The following is a 26,331-nucleotide window of genomic DNA, read 5'->3' on the forward strand; positions in this document are numbered from 1 at the left end:
GCAGAAGCCTGTACCTGGGCAGAAAACTGTAGCTGGGCAGAAGCCTGTGAATGGGCAGAAAACTGTAGCTGGGCAGAAGCCTGTGAATGGGCAGGAGCCTGTAGCTGGGCAGAAGCCTGTAGGTGGGCAGAAACCTGTGAATGGACAGAAGCCTGTACCTGGGCAGAAAACTGTAGCTGGGCAGAAGCCTGTGAATGGGCAGTAGCCTGTAGCTGGGCAGAAGCCTGTAGCTGGGCAGAAGCCTGTGAATGGGCAGAAGCCTGTAGCTGGGCAGAAGCCTGTAGCTGGGCAGAAGCCTGTGAATGGGCAGAAGCCTCTAGCTGGGCAGAAGCCTGTAAATGGACAGAAGCCTGTACCTGGGCAGAAAACTGTAGCTGAGCAGAAGCCTGTGAATGGGCAGAAGCCTGTAGCTGAGCAGAAGCCTGTGAATGGGCAGAAGCCTGTAGCTGGGCAGAAGCCTGTGAATGGGCAGAAGCCTGTAGCTGTGCAGAAGCCTGTAGCTGGGCAGAAAACTGTAGCTGGGCAGAAGGCTGTAGCTGGGCAGAAGCTTGTAGCTGGTCAGAAGCCTGTAAATGGACAGAAGCCTGTAAATGGACAGAAGCCTGTAGCTGGGCAGAAGCCTGTAGCTGGGCAGAAGCCTGTGAATTGGCAGAAGCCTGTAGCTGGGCAGAAGCCTGTAGCTGGGCAGAAGCCGGTGAATGGGCAAAAGCCTGTAGCTGAGCAGAAGCCTGTGAATGGGCAGAAGCCTGTACCTGGGCAGAGGCCTGTGAACGGGCAGAAGCCTGTAGCTGGGCAGAAGCCTGTGAATGGGCAGAAGCCTGTGAATGGGCAGAAGCCTATAGCTGGGCAGAAGCCTGTGAATGGGCAGAAGCCTGTAGCTGGGCAGAAGCCTGTAGTTGGGCAGAAGCCTGTGAATGGACAGAAGCCTGTACCTGGGCAGAAAACTGTAGCTGGGCAGAAGCCTGTGAATGGGCAGTAGCCTGTAGCTGGGCAGAAGCCTGTAGCTGGGCAGAAGCCTGTGAATGGGCAGAAGCCTGTAGCTGGGCAGAAGCCTGTAGCTGGGCAGAAGCCTGTGAATGTGCAGAAGCCTCTAGCTGGCCAGAAGCCTGTAAATGGACAGAAGCCAGTACCTGGGCAGAAAACTGTAGCTGGGCAGAAGCCTGTGAATGGGCAGAAGCCTGTAGCTGAGCAGAAGCCTGTGAATGGGCAGAAGCCTGTAGCTGGGCAGAAGCCTGTGAATGGGCAGAAGCCTGTAGCTGTGCAGAAGCCTGTAGCTGGGCAGAAAACTGTAGCTGGGCAGAAGCCTGTAGCTGGGCAGAAGCTTGTAGCTGGTCAGAAGCCTGTAAATGGGCAGAAGCCTGTAAATGGACAGAAGCCTGTAGCTGGGCAGAAGCCTGTAGCTGGGCAGAAGCCTGTGAATTGGCAGAAGCCTGTAGCTGGGCAGAAGCCTGTAGCTGGGCAGAAGCCGGTGAATGGGCAAAAGCCTGTTGCTGGGCAAAAGCCTGTAGCTGGGCAGAAGCCTGTGAATGGGCAAAAGCCTGTAGCTGGGCAAAAGCCTGTGAATGGGCAGAAGCCTGTGAATGGGCAGAAGCCTGTAGCTGGGCAGAAGCCTGTAGCTGGGCAGAAGCCTGTGAATTGGCAGAAGCCTGTAGCTGGGCAGAAGCCTGTAGTTGGGCAGAAGCCTGTGAATGGGCAGAAGCCTGTAGCTGGGCAGAAGCCTGTACCTGGGCAGAAAACTGTAGCTGGGCAGAAGCCTGTGAATGGGCAGAAAACTGTAGCTGGGCAGAAGCCTGTGAATGGGCAGGAGCCTGTAGCTGGGCAGAAGCCTGTGAATGGACAGAAGCCTGTACCTGGGCAGAAGCCTGTGAATGGGCAGAAGCCTGTAGCTGTGCAGAAGCCTGTAGCTGGGCAGAAGCCTGTGAATGGGCAGAAGCCTGTAGCTGGGCAGAAGCCTGTAGCTGGGCAGAAGCCTGTGAATGGGCAGAAGCCTGTAGCTGGGCAGAAAACTGTAGCTGGGCAGAAAACTGTGAATGGGCAGAAGCCTGTAGCTGGGCAGAAGCCTGTAGCTGGGCAGAAGCCTGTGAATGGGCAGAAGCCTGTGAATGGGCAGAAGCCTGTGAATGGACAGAAGCCTGTAGCTGGGCAGAAGCCTGTGAATTGGCAGAAGCCTGTAGCTGGGCAGAAGCCTGTAGCTGGGCAGAAGCCGGTGAATGGGCAAAAGCCTGTTGCTGGGCAAAAGCCTGTAGCTGGGCAGAAGCCTGTGAATGGGCAAAAGCCTGTAGCTGGGCAAAAGCCTGTGAATGGGCAGAAGCCTGTGAATGGGCAGAAGCCTGTAGCTGGGCAGAAGCCTGTGAATGGGCAGAAGCCTGTAGCTGGGCAGAAGCCTGTAGTTGGGCAGAAGCCTGTGAATGGGCAGAAGCCTGTAGCTGGGCAGAAGCCTGTACCTGGGCAGAAAACTGTAGCTGGGCAGAAGCCTGTGAATGGGCAGAAAACTGTAGCTGTGCAGAAGCCTGTGAATGGGCAGGAGCCTGTAGCTGGGCAGAAGCCTGTGAATGGACAGAAGCCTGTACCTGGGCAGAAGCCTGTGAATGGGCAGAAGCATGTAGCTGTGCAGAAGCCTGTAGCTGGGCAGAAGCCTGTGAATGGGCAGAAGCCTGTGAAAGGGCAGAAGCCTGTAGCTGGGCAGAAGCCTGTGAATGGGCAGAAGCCTGTAGCTGGGCAGAAGCCTGTAGCTGGGCAGAAGCCGGTGAATGGGCAAAAGCCTGTTGCTGGGCAAAAGCCTGTAGCTGGGCAGAAGCCTGTGAATGGGCAAAAGCCTGTAGCTGGGCAAAAGCCTGTGAATGGGCAGAAGCCTGTGAATGGGCAGAAGCCTGTAGCTGGGCAGAAGCCTGTGAATGGGCAGAAGCCTGTAGCTGGGCAGAAGCCTGTAGTTGGGCAGAAGCCTGTGAATGGGCAGAAGCCTGTAGCTGGGCAGAAGCCTGTACCTGGGCAGAAAACTGTAGCTGGGCAGAAGCCTGTGAATGGGCAGAAAACTGTAGCTGTGCAGAAGCCTGTGAATGGGCAGGAGCCTGTAGCTGGGCAGAAGCCTGTGAATGGACAGAAGCCTGTACCTGGGCAGAAGCCTGTGAATGGGCAGAAGCATGTAGCTGTGCAGAAGCCTGTAGCTGGGCAGAAGCCTGTGAATGGGCAGAAGCCTGTGAAAGGGCAGAAGCCTGTAGCTGGGCAGAAGCCTGTGAATGGGCAGAAGCCTGTAGCTGGGCAGAAGCTTGTAGCTGGTCAGAAGCCTGTAAATGGACAGAAGCCTGTAAATGGACAGAAGCCTGTAGCTGGGCAGAAGCCTGTGAATGGGCAGAAGCCTGTAGGTGGGCAGAAACCTGTGAATGGACAGAAGCCTGTACCTGGGCAGAAAACTGTAGCTGGGCAGAAGCCTGTGAATGGGCAGTAGCCTGTAGCTGGGCAGAAGCCTGTAGCTGGGCAGAAGCCTGTGAATGGGCAGAAGCCTGTAGCTGGGCAGAAGCCTGTAGCTGGGCAGAAGCCTGTGAATGGGCAGAAGCCTCTAGCTGGGCAGAAGCCTGTAAATGGACAGAAGCCTGTACCTGGGCAGAAAACTGTAGCTGGGCAGAAGCCTGTGAATGGGCAGAAGCCTGTAGCTGAGCAGAAGCCTGTGAATGGGCAGAAGCCTGTAGCTGGGCAGAAGCCTGTGAATGGGCAGAAGCCTGTAGCTGTGCAGAAGCCTGTAGCTGGGCAGAAGGCTGTAGCTGGGCAGAAGGCTGTAGCTGGGCAGAAGCTTGTAGCTGGTCAGAAGCCTGTAAATGGACAGAAGCCTGTAAATGGACAGAAGCCTGTAGCTGGGCAGAAGCCTGTAGCTGGGCAGAAGCCTGTGAATTGGCAGAAGCCTGTAGGTGGGCAGAAGCCTGTAGCTGGGCAGAAGCCGGTGAATGGGCAAAAGCCTGTAGCTGAGCAGAAGCCTGTGAATGGGCAGAAGCCTGTGAATGGGCAGAAGCCTGTAGCTTGGCAGAAGCCTGTAGTTGGGCAGAAGCCTGTGAATGGGCAGAAGCCTGTAGCTGGGCAGAAGCCTGTACCTGGGCAGAAAACTGTAGCTGGGCAGAAGCCTGTGAATGGGCAGAAAACTGTAGCTGGGCAGAAGCCTGTGAATGGGCAGGAGCTTGTAGCTGGGCAGAAGCCTGTGAATGGACAGAAGCCTGTACCTGGGCAGAAGCCTGTGAATGGGCAGAAGCCTGTAGCTGTGCAGAAGCCTGTAGCTGGGCAGAAGCCTGTGAATGGGCAGAAGCCTGTGAAAGGGCAGAAGCCTGTAGCTGGGCAGAAGCCTGTAGCTGGGCAGAAGCTTGTAGCTGGTCAGAAGCCTGTAAATGGACAGAAGCCTGTAAATGGACAGAAGCCTGTAGCTGGGCAGAAGCCTGTGAATGGGCAGAAGCCTGTAGCTGGGCAGAAGCCTGTAGGTGGGCAGAAACCTGTGAATGGACAGAAGCCTGTACCTGGGCAGAAAACTGTAGCTGGGCAGAAGCCTGTGAATGGGCAGTAGCCTGTAGCTGGGCAGAAGCCTGTAGCTGGGCAGAAGCCTGTGAATGGGCAGAAGCCTGTAGCTGGGCAGAAGCCTGTAGCTGGGCAGAAGCCTGTGAATGGGCAGAAGCCTCTAGCTGGGCAGAAGCCTGTAAATGGACAGAAGCCTGTACCTGGGCAGAAAACTGTAGCTGGGCAGAAGCCTGTGAATGGGCAGAAGCCTGTAGCTGAGCAGAAGCCTGTGAATGGGCAGAAGCCTGTAGCTGGGCAGAAGCCTGTGAATGGGCAGAAGCCTGTAGCTGTGCAGAAGCCTGTAGCTGGGCAGAAAACTGTAGCTGGGCAGAAGGCTGTAGCTGGGCAGAAGCTTGTAGCTGGTCAGAAGCCTGTAAATGGACAGAAGCCTGTAAATGGACAGAAGCCTGTACCTGGGCAGAAGCCTGTAGCTGGGCAGAAGCCTGTGAATTGGCAGAAGCCTGTAGGTGGGCAGAAGCCTGTAGCTGGGCAGAAGCCGGTGAATGGGCAAAAGCCTGTAGCTGAGCAGAAGCCTGTGAATGGGCAGAAGCCTGTACCTGGGCAGAAGCCTGTGAACGGGCAGAAGCCTGTAGCTGTGCAGAAGCCTGTAGCTGTGCAGAAGCCTGTGAATGGGCAGAAGCCTGTGAATGGGCAGAAGCCTGTAGCTGGGCAGAAGCCTGTGAATGGGCAGAAGCCTGTACCTGGGCAGAAGCCTGTGAACAGGCAGAAGCCTGTAGCTGTGCAGAAGCCTGTAGCTGGGCAGAAGCCTGTGAATGGGTAGAAGCCTGTGAATGGGCAGAAGCCTGTAGCTGGGCAGAAGCCTGTGAATGGGCAGAAGCCTGTAGCTGGGCAGAAGCCTGTAGGTGGGCAGAAGCCTGTGAATGGACAGAAGTCTGTAGCTGGGCAGAAGGCTGTGAATGGGCAGAAGCCTGTAGCTGGGCAGAAGCCTGTAGGTGGGCAGAAGCCTGGGAATGGACAGAAGCCTGTACCTGGGCAGAAAACTGTAGCTGGGCAGAAGCCTGTGAATGGGCAGTAGCCTGTAGCTGGGCAGAAGCCTGTAGCTGGGCAGAAGCCTGAGAATGGGCAGAAGCCTGTAGCTGGGCAGAAGCCTGTAGCTGGGCAGAAGCCTGTGAATGTGCAGAAGCCTCTAGCTGGGCAGAAGCCTGTAAATGGACAGAAGCCTGTACCTGGTCAGAAAACTGTAGCTGGGCAGAAGCCTGTGAATGGGCAGAAGCCTGTAGCTGAGCAGAAGCCTGTGAATGGGCAGAAGCCTGTAGCTGGGCAGAAGCCTTTGAATGGGCAGAAGCCTGTAGCTGTGCAGAAGCCTGTAGATGGGCAGAAAACTGTAGCTGGGCAGAAGCCTGTAGCTGGGCAGAAGCTTGTAGCTGGTCAGAAGCCTGTAAATGGACAGAAGCCTGTAAATGGACAGAAGCCTGTAGCTGGGCAGAAGCCTGTAGCTGGGCAGAAGTCTGTAGCTGGGCAGAAGCCTGTGAATTGGCAGAAACCTGTAGCTGGGCAGAAGCCTGTAGCTGGGCAGAAGCCGGTGAATGGGCAAAAGCCTGTAGCTGGGCAGAAGCCTGTGAATGGGCAAAAGCCTGTAGCTGGGCAGAAGCCTGTGAATGGGCAGAAGCCTGTGAATGGTTAGAAGCCTGTAGCTGGGCAGAAGCCTGTGAATGGGCAGAAGCCTGTAGCTGGGCAGAAGCCTGTAGTTGGGCAGAAGCCTGTAGCTGGGCAGAAGCCTGTACCTGGGCAGAAGCCTGTGAATGGACAGAAGCCTGTACCTGGGCAGAAGCCTGTGAATGGACAGAAGCCTGTACCTGGGCAGAAGCCTGTGAATGGGCAGAAGCCTGTAGCTGTGCAGAAGCCTGTAGCTGGGCAGAAGCCTGTGAATGGGCAGAAGCCTGTGAATGGGCAGAAGCCTGTAGCTGGGCAGAAGCCTGTGAATGGGCAGAAGCCTGTAGCTGGGCAGAAGCTTGTAGCTGGTCAGAAGCCTGTGAATGGACAGAAGCCTGTACCTGGGCAGAAGCCTGTGAATGGGCAGAAGCCTGTAGCTGTGCAGAAGCCTGTAGCTGGGCAGAAGCCTGTGAATGGGCAGAAGCCTGTGAATGGGCAGAAGCCTGTAGCTGGGCAGAAGCCTGTGAATGGGCAGAAGCCTGTCGCTGGGCAGAAGCTTGTAGCTGGTCAGAAGCCTGTAAATGGACAGAAGCCTGTAAATGGACAGAAGCCTGTAGCTGGGCAGAAGCCTGTAGCTGGGCAGAAGCCTGTGAATTGGCAGAAGCCTGTAGCTGGGCAGAAGCCTGTAGCTGGGCAGAAGCCTGTGAATTGGCAGAAGCCTGTAGCTGGGCAGAGGCCTGTAGCTGGGCAGAAGCCTGTGAATGTTCAGAAGCCTGTGAATGGGCAGAAGCCTGTAGCTGGGCAGAAGCCTGTAGCTGGGCAGAAGCCTTTGAATGGGCAGAAGCCTGTAGCTGGGCAGAAGCCTGTAGCTGGGCAGAAGCCTGTGAATGGGCAGAAGCCTGTAGCTGGGCAGAAGCCTGTGAATGGGCAGAAGCCTGTACCTGGGCAGAAGCCTGTGAATGGGCAGAAGCCTGTAGCTGTGCAGAAGCCTGTAGCTGGGCAGAAGCCTGTGAATGGGCAGAAGCCTGTAGCTGGGCAGAAGCCTCTAGCTGGGCAGAAGCCTGTAAATGGACAGAAGCCTGTGAATGGGCAGAAGCCTGTAGCTGGGCAGAAGCCTTTGAATGGGCAGAAGCCTGTAGCTGGGCAGAAGCCTGTGAATGGACAGAAGCCTGTACCTGGGCAGAAGCCTGTGAATGGGCAGAAGCCTGTAGCTGTGCAGAAGCCTGTAGCTGGGCAGAAGCCTGTGAATGGGCAGAAGCCTGTGAATGGGCAGAAGCCTGTGAATGGGCAGAAGCCTGTGAATGGGCAGAAGCCTGTAGCTGGGCAGAAGCTTGTAGCTGGTCAGAAGCCTGTAAATGGACAGAAGCCTGTAAATGGACAGAAGCCTGTAGCTGGGCAGAAGCCTGTAGCTGGGCAGAATCCTGTGAATGGGCAGAAGCCTGTAGCTGGGCAGAAGCCTGTGAATGGGCAGAAGCCTGTAGCTGGGCAGAAGCTTGTAGCTGGTCAGAAGCCTGTAAATGGACAGAAGCCTGTAAATGGACAGAAGCCTGTAGCTGGGCAGAAGCCTGTAGCTGGGCAGAATCCTGTGAATTGGCAGAAGCCTGTAGCTGGGCAGAGGCCTGTAGCTGGGCAGAAGCCTGTGAATGGGCAGAAGCCTGTAGCTGGGCAGAAGCTTGTAGCTGGTCAGAAGCCTGTAAATGGACAGAAGCCTGTAAATGGACAGAAGCCTGTAGCTGGGCAGAAGCCTGTGAATTGGCAGAAGCCTGTAGCTGGGCAGAAGCCTGTGAATGGGCAGAAGCCTGTGAATGGGCAGAAGCCTGTAGCTGGGCAGAAGCCTGTGAATGGGCAGAAGCCTCTAGCTGGGCAGAAGCCTGTAAATGGGCAGAAGCCTGTAAATGGACAGAAGCCTGTGAATGGGCAGAAGCCTGTAGCTGGGCAGAAGCCTCTAGCTGGGCAGAAGCCTGTAAATGGACAGAAGCCTGTGAATGGGCAGAAGCCTGTAGCTGGGCAGAAGCCTGTGAATGGGCAGAAGCCTGTAGCTGGGCAGAAGCCTGTGAATGGGCAGAAGCCTGTAGCTGGGCAGAAGCCTGTGAATGGACAGAAGCCTGTACCTGGGCAGAAGCCTGTGAATGGGCAGAAGCCTGTGGCTGGGCAGAAGCCTGTAACTGGGCAGAAGCCTGTGAATGGGCAGAAGCCTGTAGCTGGGCAGAAGCCTGTAGTTGGGCAGAAGCCTGTGAATGGGCAGAAGCCTGTAGCTGGGCAGAAGCCTGTACCTGGGCAGAAAACTGTAGCTGGGCAGAAGCCTGTGAATGGGCAGAAAACTGTAGCTGGGCAGAAGCCTGTGAATGGGCAGAAGCCTGTAGCTGGGCAGAAGCCTGTGAATGGACAGAAGCCTGTACCTGGGCAGAAGCCTGTGAATGGGCAGAAGCCTGTAGCTGTGCAGAAGCCTGTAGCTGGGCAGAAGCCTGTGAATGGGCAGAAGCCTGTGAATGGGCAGAAGCCTGTAGCTGGGCAGAAGCCTGTGAATGGGCAGAAGCCTGTAGCTGGGCAGAAGCTTGTAGCTGGTCAGAAGCCTGTAAATGGACAGAAGCCTGTAAATGGACAGAAGCCTGTAGCTGGGCAGAAGCCTGTAGCTGGGCAGAATTCTGTGAATGGGCAGAAGCCTGTAGCTGGGCAGAAGCCTGTGAATGGGCAGAAGCCTGTAGCTGGGCAGAAGCTTGTAGCTGGTCAGAAGCCTGTAAATGGACAGAAGCCTGTAAATGGACAGAAGCCTGTAGCTGGGCAGAAGCCTGTAGCTGGGCAGAAGCCTTTGAATGGGCAGAAGCCTGTAGCTGGGCAGAAGCCTGTAGCTGGGCAGAAGCCTGTGAATGGGCAGAAGCCTGTAGCTGGGCAGAAGCCTGTGAATGGGCAGAAGCCTGTACCTGGGCAGAAGCCTGTGAATGGGCAGAAGCCTGTAGCTGTGCAGAAGCCTGTAGCTGGGCAGAAGCCTGTGAATGGGCAGAAGCCTGTAGCTGGGCAGAAGCCTCTAGCTGGGCAGAAGCCTGTAAATGGACAGAAGCCTGTGAATGGGCAGAAGCCTGTAGCTGGGCAGAAGCCTGTAGTTGGGCAGAAGCCTGTGAATGGGCAGAAGCCTGTACCTGGGCAGAAGCCTGTGAACAGGCAGAAGCCTGTAGCTGTGCAGAAGCCTGTAGCTGGGCAGAAGCCTGTGAATGGGTAGAAGCCTGTGAATGGGCAGAAGCCTGTAGCTGGGCAGAAGCCTGTGAATGGGCAGAAGCCTGTAGCTGGGCAGAAGCCTGTAGGTGGGCAGAAGCCTGTGAATGGACAGAAGTCTGTAGCTGGGCAGAAGCCTGTGAATGGGCAGAAGCCTGTAGCTGGGCAGAAGCCTGTAGGTGGGCAGAAGCCTGGGAATGGACAGAAGCCTGTACCTGGGCAGAAAACTGTAGCTGGGCAGAAGCCTGTGAATGGGCAGTAGCCTGTAGCTGGGCAGAAGCCTGTAGCTGGGCAGAAGCCTGAGAATGGGCAGAAGCCTGTAGCTGGGCAGAAGCCTGTAGCTGGGCAGAAGCCTGTGAATGTGCAGAAGCCTCTAGCTGGGCAGAAGCCTGTAAATGGACAGAAGCCTGTACCTGGTCAGAAAACTGTAGCTGGGCAGAAGCCTGTGAATGGGCAGAAGCCTGTAGCTGAGCAGAAGCCTGTGAATGGGCAGAAGCCTGTAGCTGGGCAGAAGCCTTTGAATGGGCAGAAGCCTGTAGCTGTGCAGAAGCCTGTAGATGGGCAGAAAACTGTAGCTGGGCAGAAGCCTGTAGCTGGGCAGAAGCTTGTAGCTGGTCAGAAGCCTGTAAATGGACAGAAGCCTGTAAATGGACAGAAGCCTGTAGCTGGGCAGAAGCCTGTAGCTGGGCAGAAGTCTGTAGCTGGGCAGAAGCCTGTGAATTGGCAGAAACCTGTAGCTGGGCAGAAGCCTGTAGCTGGGCAGAAGCCGGTGAATGGGCAAAAGCCTGTAGCTGGGCAGAAGCCTGTGAATGGGCAAAAGCCTGTAGCTGGGCAGAAGCCTGTGAATGGGCAGAAGCCTGTGAATGGTTAGAAGCCTGTAGCTGGGCAGAAGCCTGTGAATGGGCAGAAGCCTGTAGCTGGGCAGAAGCCTGTAGTTGGGCAGAAGCCTGTAGCTGGGCAGAAGCCTGTACCTGGGCAGAAGCCTGTGAATGGACAGAAGCCTGTACCTGGGCAGAAGCCTGTGAATGGACAGAAGCCTGTACCTGGGCAGAAGCCTGTGAATGGGCAGAAGCCTGTAGCTGTGCAGAAGCCTGTAGCTGGGCAGAAGCCTGTGAATGGGCAGAAGCCTGTGAATGGGCAGAAGCCTGTAGCTGGGCAGAAGCCTGTGAATGGGCAGAAGCCTGTAGCTGGGCAGAAGCTTGTAGCTGGTCAGAAGCCTGTGAATGGACAGAAGCCTGTACCTGGGCAGAAGCCTGTGAATGGGCAGAAGCCTGTAGCTGTGCAGAAGCCTGTAGCTGGGCAGAAGCCTGTGAATGGGCAGAAGCCTGTGAATGGGCAGAAGCCTGTAGCTGGGCAGAAGCCTGTGAATGGGCAGAAGCCTGTCGCTGGGCAGAAGCTTGTAGCTGGTCAGAAGCCTGTAAATGGACAGAAGCCTGTAAATGGACAGAAGCCTGTAGCTGGGCAGAAGCCTGTAGCTGGGCAGAAGCCTGTGAATTGGCAGAAGCCTGTAGCTGGGCAGAAGCCTGTAGCTGGGCAGAAGCCTGTGAATTGGCAGAAGCCTGTAGCTGGGCAGAGGCCTGTAGCTGGGCAGAAGCCTGTGAATGTTCAGAAGCCTGTGAATGGGCAGAAGCCTGTAGCTGGGCAGAAGCCTGTAGCTGGGCAGAAGCCTTTGAATGGGCAGAAGCCTGTAGCTGGGCAGAAGCCTGTAGCTGGGCAGAAGCCTGTGAATGGGCAGAAGCCTGTAGCTGGGCAGAAGCCTGTGAATGGGCAGAAGCCTGTACCTGGGCAGAAGCCTGTGAATGGGCAGAAGCCTGTAGCTGTGCAGAAGCCTGTAGCTGGGCAGAAGCCTGTGAATGGGCAGAAGCCTGTAGCTGGGCAGAAGCCTCTAGCTGGGCAGAAGCCTGTAAATGGACAGAAGCCTGTGAATGGGCAGAAGCCTGTAGCTGGGCAGAAGCCTTTGAATGGGCAGAAGCCTGTAGCTGGGCAGAAGCCTGTGAATGGACAGAAGCCTGTACCTGGGCAGAAGCCTGTGAATGGGCAGAAGCCTGTAGCTGTGCAGAAGCCTGTAGCTGGGCAGAAGCCTGTGAATGGGCAGAAGCCTGTGAATGGGCAGAAGCCTGTGAATGGGCAGAAGCCTGTAGCTGGGCAGAAGCCTGTGAATGGGCAGAAGCCTGTAGCTGGGCAGAAGCTTGTAGCTGGTCAGAAGCCTGTAAATGGACAGAAGCCTGTAAATGGACAGAAGCCTGTAGCTGGGCAGAAGCCTGTAGCTGGGCAGAATCCTGTGAATGGGCAGAAGCCTGTAGCTGGGCAGAAGCCTGTGAATGGGCAGAAGCCTGTAGCTGGGCAGAAGCTTGTAGCTGGTCAGAAGCCTGTAAATGGACAGAAGCCTGTAAATGGACAGAAGCCTGTAGCTGGGCAGAAGCCTGTAGCTGGGCAGAATCCTGTGAATTGGCAGAAGCCTGTAGCTGGGCAGAGGCCTGTAGCTGGGCAGAAGCCTGTGAATGGGCAGAAGCCTGTAGCTGGGCAGAAGCTTGTAGCTGGTCAGAAGCCTGTAAATGGACAGAAGCCTGTAAATGGACAGAAGCCTGTAGCTGGGCAGAAGCCTGTGAATTGGCAGAAGCCTGTAGCTGGGCAGAAGCCTGTGAATGGGCAGAAGCCTGTGAATGGGCAGAAGCCTGTAGCTGGGCAGAAGCCTGTGAATGGGCAGAAGCCTCTAGCTGGGCAGAAGCCTGTAAATGGGCAGAAGCCTGTAAATGGACAGAAGCCTGTGAATGGGCAGAAGCCTGTAGCTGGGCAGAAGCCTCTAGCTGGGCAGAAGCCTGTAAATGGACAGAAGCCTGTGAATGGGCAGAAGCCTGTAGCTGGGCAGAAGCCTGTGAATGGGCAGAAGCCTGTAGCTGGGCAGAAGCCTGTGAATGGGCAGAAGCCTGTAGCTGGGCAGAAGCCTGTGAATGGACAGAAGCCTGTACCTGGGCAGAAGCCTGTGAATGGGCAGACGCCTGTGGCTGGGCAGAAGCCTGTAACTGGGCAGAAGCCTGTGAATGGGCAGAAGCCTGTAGCTGGGCAGAAGCCTGTAGTTGGGCAGAAGCCTGTGAATGGGCAGAAGCCTGTAGCTGGGCAGAAGCCTGTACCTGGGCAGAAAACTGTAGCTGGGCAGAAGCCTGTGAATGGGCAGAAAACTGTAGCTGGGCAGAAGCCTGTGAATGGGCAGAAGCCTGTAGCTGGGCAGAAGCCTATGAATGGACAGAAGCCTGTACCTGGGCAGAAGCCTGTGAATGGGCAGAAGCCTGTAGCTGTGCAGAAGCCTGTAGCTGGGCAGAAGCCTGTGAATGGGCAGAAGCCTGTGAATGGGCAGAAGCCTGTAGCTGGGCAGAAGCCTGTGAATGGGCAGAAGCCTGTAGCTGGGCAGAAGCTTGTAGCTGGTCAGAAGCCTGTAAATGGACAGAAGCCTGTAAATGGACAGAAGCCTGTAGCTGGGCAGAAGCCTGTAGCTGGGCAGAATTCTGTGAATGGGCAGAAGCCTGTAGCTGGGCAGAAGCCTGTGAATGGGCAGAAGCCTGTAGCTGGGCAGAAGCTTGTAGCTGGTCAGAAGCCTGTAAATGGACAGAAGCCTGTAAATGGACAGAAGCCTGTAGCTGGGCAGAAGCCTGTAGCTGGGCAGAAGCCTTTGAATGGGCAGAAGCCTGTAGCTGGGCAGAAGCCTGTAGCTGGGCAGAAGCCTGTGAATGGGCAGAAGCCTGTAGCTGGGCAGAAGCCTGTGAATGGGCAGAAGCCTGTACCTGGGCAGAAGCCTGTGAATGGGCAGAAGCCTGTAGCTGTGCAGAAGCCTGTAGCTGGGCAGAAGCCTGTGAATGGGCAGAAGCCTGTAGCTGGGCAGAAGCCTCTAGCTGGGCAGAAGCCTGTAAATGGACAGAAGCCTGTGAATGGGCAGAAGCCTGTAGCTGGGCAGAAGCCTTTGAATGGGCAGAAGCCTGTAGCTGGGCAGAAGCCTGTGAATGGACAGAAGCCTGTACCTGGGCAGAAGCCTGTGAATGGGCAGAAGCCTGTAGCTGTGCAGAAGCCTGTAGCTGGGCAGAAGCCTGTGAATGGGCAGAAGCCTGTGAATGGGCAGAAGCCTGTAGCTGGGCAGAAGCCTGTGAATGGGCAGAAGCCTGTAGCTGGGCAGAAGCTTGTAGCTGGTCAGAAGCCTGTAAATGGACAGAAGCCTGTAAATGGACAGAAGCCTGTAGCTGGGCAGAAGCCTGTAGCTGGGCAGAATCCTGTGAATGGGCAGAAGCCTGTAGCTGGGCAGAAGCCTGTGAATGGGCAGAAGCCTGTAGCTGGGCAGAAGCTTGTAGCTGGTCAGAAGCCTGTAAATGGACAGAAGCCTGTAAATGGACAGAAGCCTGTAGCTGGGCAGAAGCCTGTAGCTGGGAAGAATCCTGTGAATTGGCAGAAGCCTGTAGCTGGGCAGAGGCCTGTAGCTGGGCAGAAGCCTGTGAATGGGCAGAAGCCTGTAGCTGGGCAGAAGCTTGTAGCTGGTCAGAAGCCTGTAAATGGACAGAAGCCTGTAAATGGACAGAAGCCTGTAGCTGGGCAGAAGCCTGTGAATTGGCAGAAGCCTGTAGCTGGGCAGAAGCCTGTGAATGGGCAGAAGCCTGTGAATGGGCAGAAGCCTGTAGCTGGGCAGAAGCCTGTGAATGGGCAGAAGCCTCTAGCTGGGCAGAAGCCTGTAAATGGGCAGAAGCCTGTAAATGGACAGAAGCCTGTGAATGGGCAGAAGCCTGTAGCTGGGCAGAAGCCTCTAGCTGGGCAGAAGCCTGTAAATGGACAGAAGCCTGTGAATGGGCAGAAGCCTGTGAATGGGCAGAAGCCTGTAGCTGGGCAGAAGCCTGTGAATGGGCAGAAGCCTGTAGCTGGGCAGAAGCCTGTGAATGGACAGAAGCCTGTACCTGGGCAGAAGCCTGTGAATGGGCAGAAGCCTGTGGCTGGGCAGAAGCCTGTAACTGGGCAGAAGCCTGTGAATGGGCAGAAGCCTGTAGCTGGGCAGAAGCCTGTAGTTGGGCAGAAGCCTGTAGCTGGGCAGAAGCCTGTAGTTGGGCAGAAGCCTGTGAATGGGCAGAAGCCTGTAGCTGGGCAGAAGCCTGTACCTGGGCAGAAAACTGTAGCTGGGCAGAAGCCTGTGAATGGGCAGAAAACTGTAGCTGGGCAGAAGCCTGTGAATGGGCAGAAGCCTGTAGCTGGGCAGAAGCCTGTGAATGGACAGAAGCCTGTACCTGGGCAGAAGCCTGTGAATGGGCAGAAGCCTGTAGCTGTGCAGAAGCCTGTAGCTGGGCAGAAGCCTGTGAATGGGCAGAAGCCTGTGAATGGGCAGAAGCCTGTAGCTGGGCAGAAGCCTGTGAATGGGCAGAAGCCTGTAGCTGGGCAGAAGCTTGTAGCTGGTCAGAAGCCTGTAAATGGACAGAAGCCTGTAAATGGACAGAAGCCTGTAGCTGGGCAGAAGCCTGTAGCTGGGCAGAATTCTGTGAATGGGCAGAAGCCTGTAGCTGGGCAGAAGCCTGTGAATGGGCAGAAGCCTGTAGCTGGGCAGAAGCTTGTAGCTGGTCAGAAGCCTGTAAATGGACAGAAGCCTGTAGCTGGGCAGAAGCCTGTAGCTGGGCAGAATCCTGTGAATTGGCAGAAGCCTGTAGCTGGGCAGAGGCCTGTAGCTGGGCAGAAGCCTGTGAATGGGCAGAAGCCTGTAGCTGGGCAGAAGCTTGTAGCTGGTCAGAAGCCTGTAAATGGACAGAAGCCTGTAAATGGACAGAAGCCTGTAGCTGGGCAGAAGCCTGTGAATGGACAGAAGCCTGTACCTGGGCAGAAGCCTGTGAATGGGCAGAAGCCTGTAGCTGTGCAGAAGCCTGTAGCTGGGCAGAAGCCTGTGAATGGGCAGAAGCCTGTGAATGGGCAGAAGCCTGTAGCTGGGCAGAAGCCTGTGAATGGGCAGAAGCCTGTAGCTGGGCAGAAGCTTGTAGCTGGTCAGAAGCCTGTGAATGGACAGAAGCCTGTACCTGGGCAGAAGCCTGTGAATGGGCAGAAGCCTGTAGCTGTGCAGAAGCCTGTAGCTGGGCAGAAGCCTGTGAATGGGCAGAAGCCTGTGAATGGGCAGAAGCCTGTAGCTGGGCAGAAGCCTGTGAATGGGCAGAAGCCTGTCGCTGGGCAGAAGCTTGTAGCTGGTCAGAAGCCTGTAAATGGACAGAAGCCTGTAAATGGACAGAAGCCTGTAGCTGGGCAGAAGCCTGTAGCTGGGCAGAAGCCTGTGAATTGGCAGAAGCCTGTAGCTGGGCAGAAGCTTGTAGCTGGGCAGAAGCCTGTGAATTGGCAGAAGCCTGTAGCTGGGCAGAGGCCTGTAGCTGGGCAGAAGCCTGTGAATGTTCAGAAGCCTGTGAATGGGCAGAAGCCTGTAGCTGGGCAGAAGCCTGTAGCTGGGCAGAAGCCTTTGAATGGGAAGAAGCCTGTAGCTGGGCAGAAGCCTGTAGCTGGGCAGAAGCCTGTGAATGGGCAGAAGCCTGTAGCTGGGCAGAAGCCTGTGAATGGGCAGAAGCCTGTACCTGGGCAGAAGCCTGTGAATGGGCAGAAGCCTGTAGCTGTGCAGAAGCCTGTAGCTGGGCAGAAGCCTGTGAATGGGCAGAAGCCTGTAGCTGGGCAGAAGCCTCTAGCTGGGCAGAAGCCTGTAAATGGACAGAAGCCTGTGAATGGGCAGAAGCCTGTAGCTGGGCAGAAGCCTTTGAATGGGCAGAAGCCTGTAGCTGGGCAGAAGCCTGTGAATGGACAGAAGCCTGTACCTGGGCAGAAGCCTGTGAATGGGCAGAAGCCTGTAGCTGTGCAGAAGCCTGTAGCTGGGCAGAAGCCTGTGAATGGGCAGAAGCCTGTGAATGGGCAGAAGCCTGTAGCTGGGCAGAAGCCTGTGAATGGGCAGAAGCCTGTAGCTGGGCAGAAGCTTGTAGCTGGTCAGAAGCCTGTAAATGGACAGAAGCCTGTAAATGGACAGAAGCCTGTAGCTGGGCAGAAGCCTGTAGCTGGGCAGAATCCTGTGAATGGGCAGAAGCCTGTAGCTGGGCAGAAGCCTGTGAATGGGCAGAAGCCTGTAGCTGGGCAGAAGCTTGTAGCTGGTCAGAAGCCTGTAAATGGACAGAAGCCTGTAAATGGACAGAAGCCTGTAGCTGGGCAGAAGCCTGTAGCTGGGCAGAATCCTGTGAATTGGCAGAAGCCTGTAGCTGGGCAGAGGCCTGTAGCTGGGCAGAAGCCTGTGAATGGGCAGAAGCCTGTAGCTGGGCAGAAGCTTGTAGCTGGTCAGAAGCCTGTAAATGGACAGAAGCCTGTAAATGGACAGAAGCCTGTAGCTGGGCAGAAGCCTGTGAATTGGCAGAAGCCTGTAGCTGGGCAGAAGCCTGTGAATGGGCAGAAGCCTGTGAATGGGCAGAAGCCTGTAGCTGGGCAGAAGCCTGTGAATGGGCAGAAGCCTCTAGCTGGGCAGAAGCCTGTAAATGGGCAGAAGCCTGTAAATGGACAGAAGCCTGTGAATGGGCAGAAGCCTGTAGCTGGGCAGAAGCCTCTAGCTGGGCAGAAGCCTGTAAATGGACAGAAGCCTGTGAATGGGCAGAAGCCTGTAGCTGGGCAGAAGCCTGTGAATGGGCAGAAGCCTGTAGCTGGGCAGAAGCCTGTGAATGGGCAGAAGCCTGTAGCTGGGCAGAAGCCTGTGAATGGACAGAAGCCTGTACCTGGGCAGAAGCCTGTGAATGGGCAGAAGCCTGTGGCTGGGCAGAAGCCTGTAACTGGGCAGAAGCCTGTGAATGGGCAGAAGCCTGTAGCTGGGCAGAAGCCTGTAGTTGGGCAGAAGCCTGTGAATGGGCAGAAGCCTGTAGCTGGGCAGAAGCCTGTAGCTGGGCAGAAGCCTGTACCTGGGCAGAAAACTGTAGCTGGGCAGAAGCCTGTGAATGGGCAGAAAACTGTAGCTGGGCAGAAGCCTGTGAATGGGCAGAAGCCTGTAGCTGGGCAGAAGCCTGTGAATGGACAGAAGCCTGTACCTGGGCAGAAGCCTGTGAATGGGCAGAAGCCTGTAGCTGTGCAGAAGCCTGTAGCTGGGCAGAAGCCTGTGAATGGGCAGAAGCCTGTGAATGGGCAGAAGCCTGTAGCTGGGCAGAAGCCTGTGAATGGGCAGAAGCCTGTAGCTGGGCAGAAGCTTGTAGCTGGTCAGAAGCCTGTAAATGGACAGAAGCCTGTAAATGGACAGAAGCCTGTAGCTGGGCAGAAGCCTGTAGCTGGGCAGAATTCTGTGAATGGGCAGAAGCCTGTAGCTGGGCAGAAGCCTGTGAATGGGCAGAAGCCTGTAGCTGGGCAGAAGCTTGTAGCTGGTCAGAAGCCTGTAAATGGATAGAAGCCTGTAAATGGACAGAAGCCTGTAGCTGGGCAGAAGCCTGTAGCTGGGCAGAATCCTGTGAATTGGCAGAAGCCTGTAGCTGGGCAGAGGCCTGTAGCTGGGCAGAAGCCTGTGAATGGGCAGAAGCCTGTAGCTGGGCAGAAGCTTGTAGCTGGTCAGAAGCCTGTAAATGGACAGAAGCCTGTAAATGGACAGAAGCCTGTAGCTGGGCAGAAGCCTGTAGCTGGGCAGAATCCTGTGAATTGGCAGAAGCCTGTAGCTGGGCAGAAGCCTGTAGCTGGGCAGAAGCCTGTGAATGGGCAGAAGCCTGTGAATGGGCAGAAGCCTGTAGCTGGGCAGAAGCCTGTGAATGGGCAGAAGCCTGTAGCTGGGCAGAAGCCTGTAGGTGGGCAGAAGCCTGTGAATGGACAGAAGCCTGTACCTGGGCAGAAAACTGTAGCTGGGCAGAAGCCTGTGAATTGGCAGAAGCCTGTAGCTGGGCAGAAGCCTGTAGCTGGGCAGAAGCCTGTGAATGGGCAGAAGCCTGTACCTGGGCAGAGAACTGTGAACGGGCAGAAGCCTGTAGCTGGGCAGAAGCCTGTGAATGGGCAGAAGCCTGTGAATGGGCAGAAGCCTGTAGCTGGGCAGAAGCCTGTAGGTGGGCAGAAGCCTGGGAATGGACAGAAGCCTGTACCTGGGCAGAAAACTGTAGCTGGGCAGAAGCCTGTGAATGGGCAGTAGCCTGTAGCTGGGCAGAAGCCTGTAGCTGGGCAGAAGCCTGAGAATGGGCAGAAGCCTGTAGCTGGGCAGAAGCCTGTAGCTGGGCAGAAGCCTGTGAATGTGCAGAAGCCTCTAGCTGGGCAGAAGCCTGTAAATGGACAGAAGCCTGTAAATGGACAGAAAACTGTAGCTGGGCAGAAGCCTGTGAATGGGCAGAAGCCTGTAGCTGAGCAGAAGCCTGTGAATGGGCAGAAGCCTGTAGCTGGGCAGAAGCCTTTGAATGGGCAGAAGCCTGTAGCTGTGCAGAAGCCTGTAGATGGGCAGAAAACTGTAGCTGGGCAGAAGCCTGTAGCTGGGCAGAAGCTTGTAGCTGGTCAGAAGCCTGTAAATGGACAGAAGCCTGTAAATGGACAGAAGCCTGTGAATGGACAGAAGCCTGTACCTGGGCAGAAGCCTGTGAATGGGCAGAAGCCTGTAGCTGTGCAGAAGCCTGTAGCTGGGCAGAAGCCTGTGAATGGGCAGAAGCCTGTGAATGGGCAGAAGCCTGTGAATGGGCAGAAGCCTGTAGCTGGGCAGAAGCTTGTAGCTGGTCAGAAGCCTGTAAATGGACAGAAGCCTGTAAATGGACAGAAGCCTGTAGCTGGGCAGAAGCCTGTAGCTGGGCAGAAGCCTGTGAATTGGCAGAAGCCTGTAGCTGGGCAGAAGCCTGTAGCTGGGCAGAAGCCTGTGAATTGGCAGAAGCCTGTAGCTGGGCAGAGGCCTGTAGCTGGGCAGAAGCCTGTGAATGGGCAGAAGCCTGTGAATGGGCAGAAGCCTGTAGCTGGGCAGAAGCCTGTAGCTGGGCAGAAGCCTTTGAATGGGCAGAAGCCTGTAGCTGGGCAGAAGCCTGTAGCTGGGCAGAAGCCTGTGAATGGGCAGAAGCCTGTAGCTGGGCAGAAGCCTGTGAATGGGCAGAAGCCTGTACCTGGGCAGAAGCCTGTGAATGGGCAGAAGCCTGTAGCTGTGCAGAAGCCTGTAGCTGGGCAGAAGCCTCTAGCTGGGCAGAAGCCTGTAAATGGACAGAAGCCTGTGAATGGGCAGAAGCCTGTGAATGGGCAGAAGCCTGTGAATGGGCAGAAGCCTGTGAATGGGCAGAAGCCTGTAGCTGGGCAGAAGCCTGTGAATGGGCAGAAGCCTGTAGCTGGGCAGAAGCTTGTAGCTGGTCAGAAGCCTGTAAATGGACAGAAGCCTGTAATTGGACAGAAGCCTGTAGCTGGGCAGAAGCTTGTAGCTGGTCAGAAGCCTGTAAATGGACAGAAGCCTGTAATTGGACAGAAGCCTGTAGCTGGGCAGAAGCCTGTAGCTGGGCAGAATCCTGTGAATGGGCAGAAGCCTGTAGCTGGGCAGAAGCCTGTGAATGGGCAGAAGCCTGTAGCTGGGCAGAAGCTTGTAGCTGGTCAGAAGCCTGTAAATGGACAGAAGCCTGTAAATGGACAGAAGCCTGTAGCTGGGCAGAAGCCTGTAGCTGGGCAGAATCCTGTGAATTGGCAGAAGCCTGTAGCTGGGCAGAGGCCTGTAGCTGGGCAGAAGCCTGTGAATGGGCAGAAGCCTGTAGCTGGGCAGAAGCTTGTAGCTGGTCAGAAGCCTGTAAATGGACAGAAGCCTGTAAATGGACAGAAGCCTGTAGCTGGGCAGAAGCCTGTGAATTGGCAGAAGCCTGTAGCTGGGCAGAAGCCTGTAGCTGGGCAGAAGCCTGTGAATGGGCAGAAGCCTGTGAATGGGCAGAAGCCTGTAGCTGGGCAGAAGCCTGTGAATGGGCAGAAGCCTGTGAATGGGCAGAAGCCTGTAGCTGGGCAGAAGCCTGTGAATGGGCAGAAGCCTGTAGCTGGGCAGAAGCCTGTGAATGGGCAGAAGCCTGTAGCTGGGCAGAAGCCTGTGAATGGACAGAAGCCTGTACCTGGGCAGAAGCCTGTGAATGGGCAGAAGCCTGTGGCTGGGCAGAAGCCTGTAACTGGGCAGAAGCCTGTGAATGGGCAGAAGCCTGTAGCTGGGCAGAAGCCTGTAGTTGGGCAGAAGCCTGTGAATGGGCAGAAGCCTGTAGCTGGGCAGAAGCCTGTACCTGGGCAGAAAACTGTAGCTGGGCAGAAGCCTGTGAATGGGCAGAAAACTGTAGCTGGGCAGAAGCCTGTGAATGGGCAGAAGCCTGTAGCTGGGCAGAAGCCTGTGAATGGACAGAAGCCTGTACCTGGGCAGAAGCCTGTGAATGGGCAGAAGCCTGTAGCTGTGCAGAAGCCTGTAGCTGGGCAGAAGCCTGTGAATGGGCAGAAGCCTGTGAATGGGCAGAAGCCTGTAGCTGGGCAGAAGCCTGTGAATGGGCAGAAGCCTGTAGCTGGGCAGAAGCTTGTAGCTGGTCAGAAGCCTGTAAATGGACAGAAGCCTGTAAATTGACAGATGCCTGTAGCTGGGCAGAAGCCTGTAGCTGGGCAGAATCCTGTGAATTGGCAGAAGCCTGTAGCTGGGCAGAAGCCTGTAGCTGGGCAGAGGCCTGTAGCTGGGCAGAAGCCTGTGAATGGGCAGAAGCCTGTAGCTGGGCAGAAGCTTGTAGCTGGGCAGAAGCCTGTAGCTGGGCAGAAGCCTGTAGCTGGGCAGAAGCCTGTGAATGGCCAGAAGCCTGTGAATGGGAAGAAGCCTTTACCTGGCCAGGAGCCTGTGAATGGGCAGAAGCCTGTACCTGGCCAGAAGCCTGTGAATGGGCAAAAGCCTGTAGCTGGGCAGAAGCCTGTGAATGGGCAGAAGCCTGTGAATGGTCAGAAGCCTGTAGCTGGGCAGAAACCTGTGCATGGGCAAAAGCCTGTAGCTGGGCAGAAGCCTGTGAATGGGCAGAAACCTGTAAATGGAAAGAAGCCTGTAGCTGTGCAGAAGCCTGTAGCTGGGCAGAAGCCTGTGAATGGGCAGAAGCCTGTGAATGGGCAGAAGCCTGTGAATGGGCAGAAGCCTGTGAATGGGCAGAAGCCTGTAGCTGGGCAGAAGCCTGTAGCTGGGCAGAAGCCTGTGAATGGGCAGAAGCATGTAGCTGGGCAGAAGCCTGTTAATGGGCAGAAGCCTGTAGCTGGGCAGAAGCCTGTAGCTGGGCAGAAGCCTGTGAATGGGCAGAAGCCTGTGAATGAGCAGAAGCCTGTAGCTGGGCAGAAGCCTGTGAATGGGCAGAAGCCTGTAGATGGGCAGAAGCCTGTAGCTGGGCAGAAGCCTGTGAATGGGCAGAAGCCTCTAGCTGGGCAGAAGCCTGTAAATGGGCTGAAGCCTGTAAATGGACAGAAGCCTGTGAATGGGCAGAAGCCTGTAGCTGGGCAGAAGCCTCTAGCTGGGCAGAAGCCTGTAAATGGACAGAAGCCTGTGAATGGGCAGAAGCCTGTAGCTGGGCAGAAGCCTGTGAATAGGCAGAAGCCTGTAGCTGGGCAGAAGCCTGTGAATGGGCAGAAGCCTGTAGCTGGGCAGAAGCCTGTGAATGGACAGAAGCCTGTACCTGGGCAGAAGCCTGTGAATGGGCAGAAGCCTGTGAATGGACAGAAGCCTGTACCTGGGCAGAAGCCTGTGAATGGGCAGAAGCCTGTAGCTGTGCAGAAGCCTGTAGCTGGGCAGAAGCCTGTGAATGGGCAGAAGCCTGTAGCTGGGCAGAAGCCTGTGAATGGGCAGAAGCCTGTAGCTGGGCAGAAGCTTGTAGCTGGTCAGAAGCCTGTAAATGGACAGAAGCCTGTAAATGGACAGAAGCCTGTAGCTGGGCAGAAGCCTGTGAATGGGCAGAAGCCTGTAGCTGGGAAGAAGCCTGTAGCTGGGAAGAAGCCTGTAGGTGGGCAGAAGCCTGTGAATGGACAGAAGCCTCTACCTGGGCAGAAAACTGTAGCTGTGCAGAAGCCTGTGAATGGGCAGTAGCCTGTAGCTGGGCAGAAGCCTGTAGCTGGGCAGAAGCCTGTGAATGGGCAGAAGCCTGTAGCTGGGCAGAAGCCTGTAGCTGGGCAGAAGCCTGTGAATGGGCAGAAGCCTCTAGCTGGGCAGAAGCCTGTAAATGGACAGAAGCCTGTACCTGGGCAGAAAACTGTAGCTGGGCAGAAGCCTGTGAATGGGCAGAAGCCTGTAGCTGAGCAGAAGCCTGTGAATGGGCAGAAGCCTGTAGCTGGGCAGAAGCCTGTGAATGGGCAGAAGCCTGTAGCTGTGCAGAAGCCTGTTGCTGGGCAGAAGCCTCTGAATGAGCAGAAGCATGTAGCTGGGCAGAAGCCTGTGAATGGACAGAAGCCTGTACCTGGGCAGAAGCCTGTGAATGGGCAGAAGCCTGTGAATGGGCAGAAGCCTGTAGCTGGGCAGAAGCCTGTAGCTGAGCAGAAGCCTGTGAATGGGCAGAAGCCTGTACCTGGGCAGAAGCCTGTGAATGGGCAGAAGCCTGTAGCTGTGCAGAAGCCTGTAGCTGGGCAGAAGCCTGTGAATGGGCAGAAGCCTGCGAATGGGCAGAAACCTGTGAATGGGCAGAAGCCTGTGAATGGGCAGAAGCCTGTAGCTGGGCAGAAGCCTGTAGCTGAGCAGAAGCCTGTGAATGGGCAGAAGCCTGTACCTGGGCAGAAGCCTGTGAATGGGCAGAAGCCTGTAGCTGTGCAGAAGCCTGTAGCTGGGCAGAAGCCTGTGAATGGGCAGAAGCCTGTAGCTGGGCAGAAACCTGTGAATGGGCAGAAGCCTGTGAATGGGCAGAAGCCTGTAGCTGGGCAGAAGCCTGTAGCTGGGCAGAAGCCTGTGAATCGGCAGAAGCCTGTAGCTGGGCAGAAGCCTGTGAATGGGCAGAAGCCTGTAGCTGGGCAGAAGCCTGTAGGTGGGCAGAAGCCTGTGAATGGACAGAAGCCTGTACCTGGGCAGAAAACTGTAGCTGGGCAGAAGCCTGTGAATGGGCAGAAGCCTGTAGCTGGGCAGAAGCCTGTAGCTGGGCAGAAGCCTGTGAATGGGCAGAACCCTGTAGCTGGGCAGAAGCCTGTAGCTGGGCAGAAGCCTGTTAATGGACAGAAGCCTGTACCTGGGCAGAAGCCTGTGAATGGGCAGAAGCCTGTGAATGGGCAGAAGCCTGTAGCTGTGCAGAAGCCTGTAGCTGGGCAGAAGCCTGTGAATGGGCAGAAGCCTGTAGCTGTGCAGATGCCTGTAGCTGGGCAGAAGCCTGTAGCTGGGCAGAAGCCTGTAGCTGGGCAGAAGCCTGTGAATGGGCAGAAGCCTGTAGCTGGGCAGAAGCCTGTGAATGGGCAGAAGCCTGTATCTGGGCAGAAGCCTGTAGCTGGGCAGAAGCCTGTGAATGGGCAGAAGCCTGTAGCTGTGCAGAAGCCTGTAGCTGGGCAGTAGCCTGTGAATGGGCAGAAGCCTGTAGCTGGGCAGAAGCCTGTGAATGGGCAGAAGCCTGTAGCTGGGCAGAAGCCTGTAGCTGGGCAGAAGCCTGTGAACGGGCAGAAGCCTGTGAACGGGCAGAAGCCTCTAGCTGGGCAGAAGCCTGTGAATGGGCAGAAGCCTGTGAATGGGCAGAAGCCTGTAGCTGGGCAGAAGCCTGTTGCTGGGCAGAATTCTCTGAATGGGCAGAAGCCTGTAGCTGGGCAGAAGCCTGTGAATGGGCAGAAGCCTGTAGCTGGGCAGAATTCGGTGAATGGGCAAAAGCCTGTTGCTGGGCAAAAGCCTGTAGCTGGGCAGAAGCCTGTGAATGGGCAGAAGCCTGTGAATGGTCAGAAGCCTGTAGCTGGGCAGATACCTGTGACTGGGCAGAAGCCTGTGAATGGGCAGAAGCCTGTACCTGGCCAGAAGCCTGTGAATGGACAGAAGCCTGTACCTGGCCAGAAGCCTGTGAATGGGCAAAAGCCTGTAGCTGGGCAGAAGCCTGTGAATGGGCAGAAGCCTGTGAATGGGCAGAAGCCTGTAGCTGGGCAGAAGCCTGTAGCTGGGCAGAAGCCTGTGAATGGGCAGAAGCCTGTAGCTGGGCAGAAGCCTGTAGCTGGGCAGAAGCCTGTAGCTGGGCAGAAGCCTGTGAATGGGCAGAAGCCTGTAGCTGGGCAGAAGCCTGTAGCTGGGCAGAAGCCTGTGAATGGGCAGAAGCCTGTAGCTGGGCAGAGAACTGTAGCTGGGCAGAAGCCTGTGAATGGGCAGAAGCCTGTAGCTGAGCAGAAGCCTGTGAATGGGCAGAAGCCTGTACCTGGGCAGAAGCCTGTGAACGGGCAGAAGCCTGTAGCTGTGCAGAAGCCTGTAGCTGGGCAGAACCCTGTGAATGGGCAGAAGCCTGTGAATGGGCAGAAGCCTGTGAATGGGCAGAAGCCTGTAGCTGGGCAGAAGCCTGTGAATGGGCAGAAGCCTGTAGCTGGGCAGAAGCCTGTAGGTGGGCAGAAGCCTGTGAATGGACAGAAGCCTGTACCTGGGCAGAAAACTGTAGCTGGGCAGAAGCCTGTGAATTGGCAGAAGCCTGTGAATGGGCAGAAGCCTGTACCTGGGCAGAAGCCTGTGAATGGGCAGAAGCCTGTACCTGGGCAGAGGCCTGTGAACGGGCAGAAGCCTGTAGCTGGGCAGAAGCCTGTGAATGGGCAGAAGCCTGTGAATGGGCAGAAGCCTGTAGCTGGGCAGAAGCCTGTGAATGGGCAGAAGCCTGTAGCTGGGCAGAAGCCTGTAGGTGGGCAGAAGCCTGTGAATGGACAGAAGCCTGTACCTGGGCAGAAAACTGTAGCTGGGCAGAAGCCTGTGAATGGGCAGTAGCCTGTAGCTGGGCAGAAGCCTGTAGCTGGGCAGAAGCCTGTGAATGGGCAGTAGCCTGTAGCTGGGCAGAAGCCTGTAGCTGGGCAGAAGCCTATGAATGGGCAGAAGCCTGTAGCTGGGCAGAAGCCTGTAGCTGGGCAGAAGCCTGTAGCTGGGCAGAAGCCTGTGAATGTGCAGAAGCCTCTAGCTGGCCAGAAGCCTGTAAATGGACAGAAGCCAGTACCTGGGCAGAAAACTGTAGCTGGGCAGAAGCCTGTGAATGGGCAGAAGCCTGTAGCTGAGCAGAAGCCTGTGAATGGGCAGAAGCCTGTAGCTGGGCAGAAGCCTGTGAATGGGCAGAAGCCTGTAGCTGTGCAGAAGCCTGTAGCTGGGCAGAAAACTGTAGCTGGGCAGAAGCCTGTAGCTGGGCAGAAGCTTGTAGCTGGTCAGAAGCCTGTAAATGGGCAGAAGCCTGTAAATGGACAGAAGCCTGTAGCTGGGCAGAAGCCAGTAGCTGGGCAGAAGCCTGTGAATTGGCAGAAGCCTGTAGCTGGGCAGAAGCCTGTAGCTGGGCAGTAGCCGGTGAATGGGCAAAAGCCTGTTGCTGGGCAAAAGCCTGTAGCTGGGCAGAAGCCTGTGAATGGGCAAAAGCCTGTAGCTGGGCAAAAGCCTGTGAATGGGCAGAAGCCTGTGAATGGGCAGAAGCCTGTAGCTGGGCAGAAGCCTGTAGCTGGGCAGAAGCCTGTGAATGGGCAGAAGCCTGTAGCTGGGCAGAAGCCTGTAGTTGGGCAGAAGCCTGTGAATGGGCAGAAGCCTGTAGCTGGGCAGAAGCCTGTACCTGGGCAGAAAACTGTAGCTGGGCAGAAGCCTGTGAATGGGCAGAAAACTGTAGCTGGGCAGAAGCCTGTGAATGGGCAGGAGCCTGTAGCTGGGCAGAAGCCTGTGAATGGACAGAAGCCTGTACCTGGGCAGAAGCCTGTGAATGGGCAGAAGCCTGTAGCTGTGCAGAAGCCTGTAGCTGGGCAGAAGCCTGTGAATGGGCAGAAGCCTGTGAATGGGCAGAAGCCTGTAGCTGGGCAGAAGCCTGTGAATGGGCAGAAGCCTGTAGCTGGGCAGAAGCCTGTAGCTGGGCAGAAGCCTGTGAATGGCCAGAAGCCTGTGAA

This window comes from Astyanax mexicanus, chromosome 17 (genome assembly GCF_023375975.1).
Source record: "Astyanax mexicanus isolate ESR-SI-001 chromosome 17, AstMex3_surface, whole genome shotgun sequence".
Lineage (NCBI taxonomy): Eukaryota > Metazoa > Chordata > Actinopteri > Characiformes > Acestrorhamphidae > Astyanax > Astyanax mexicanus.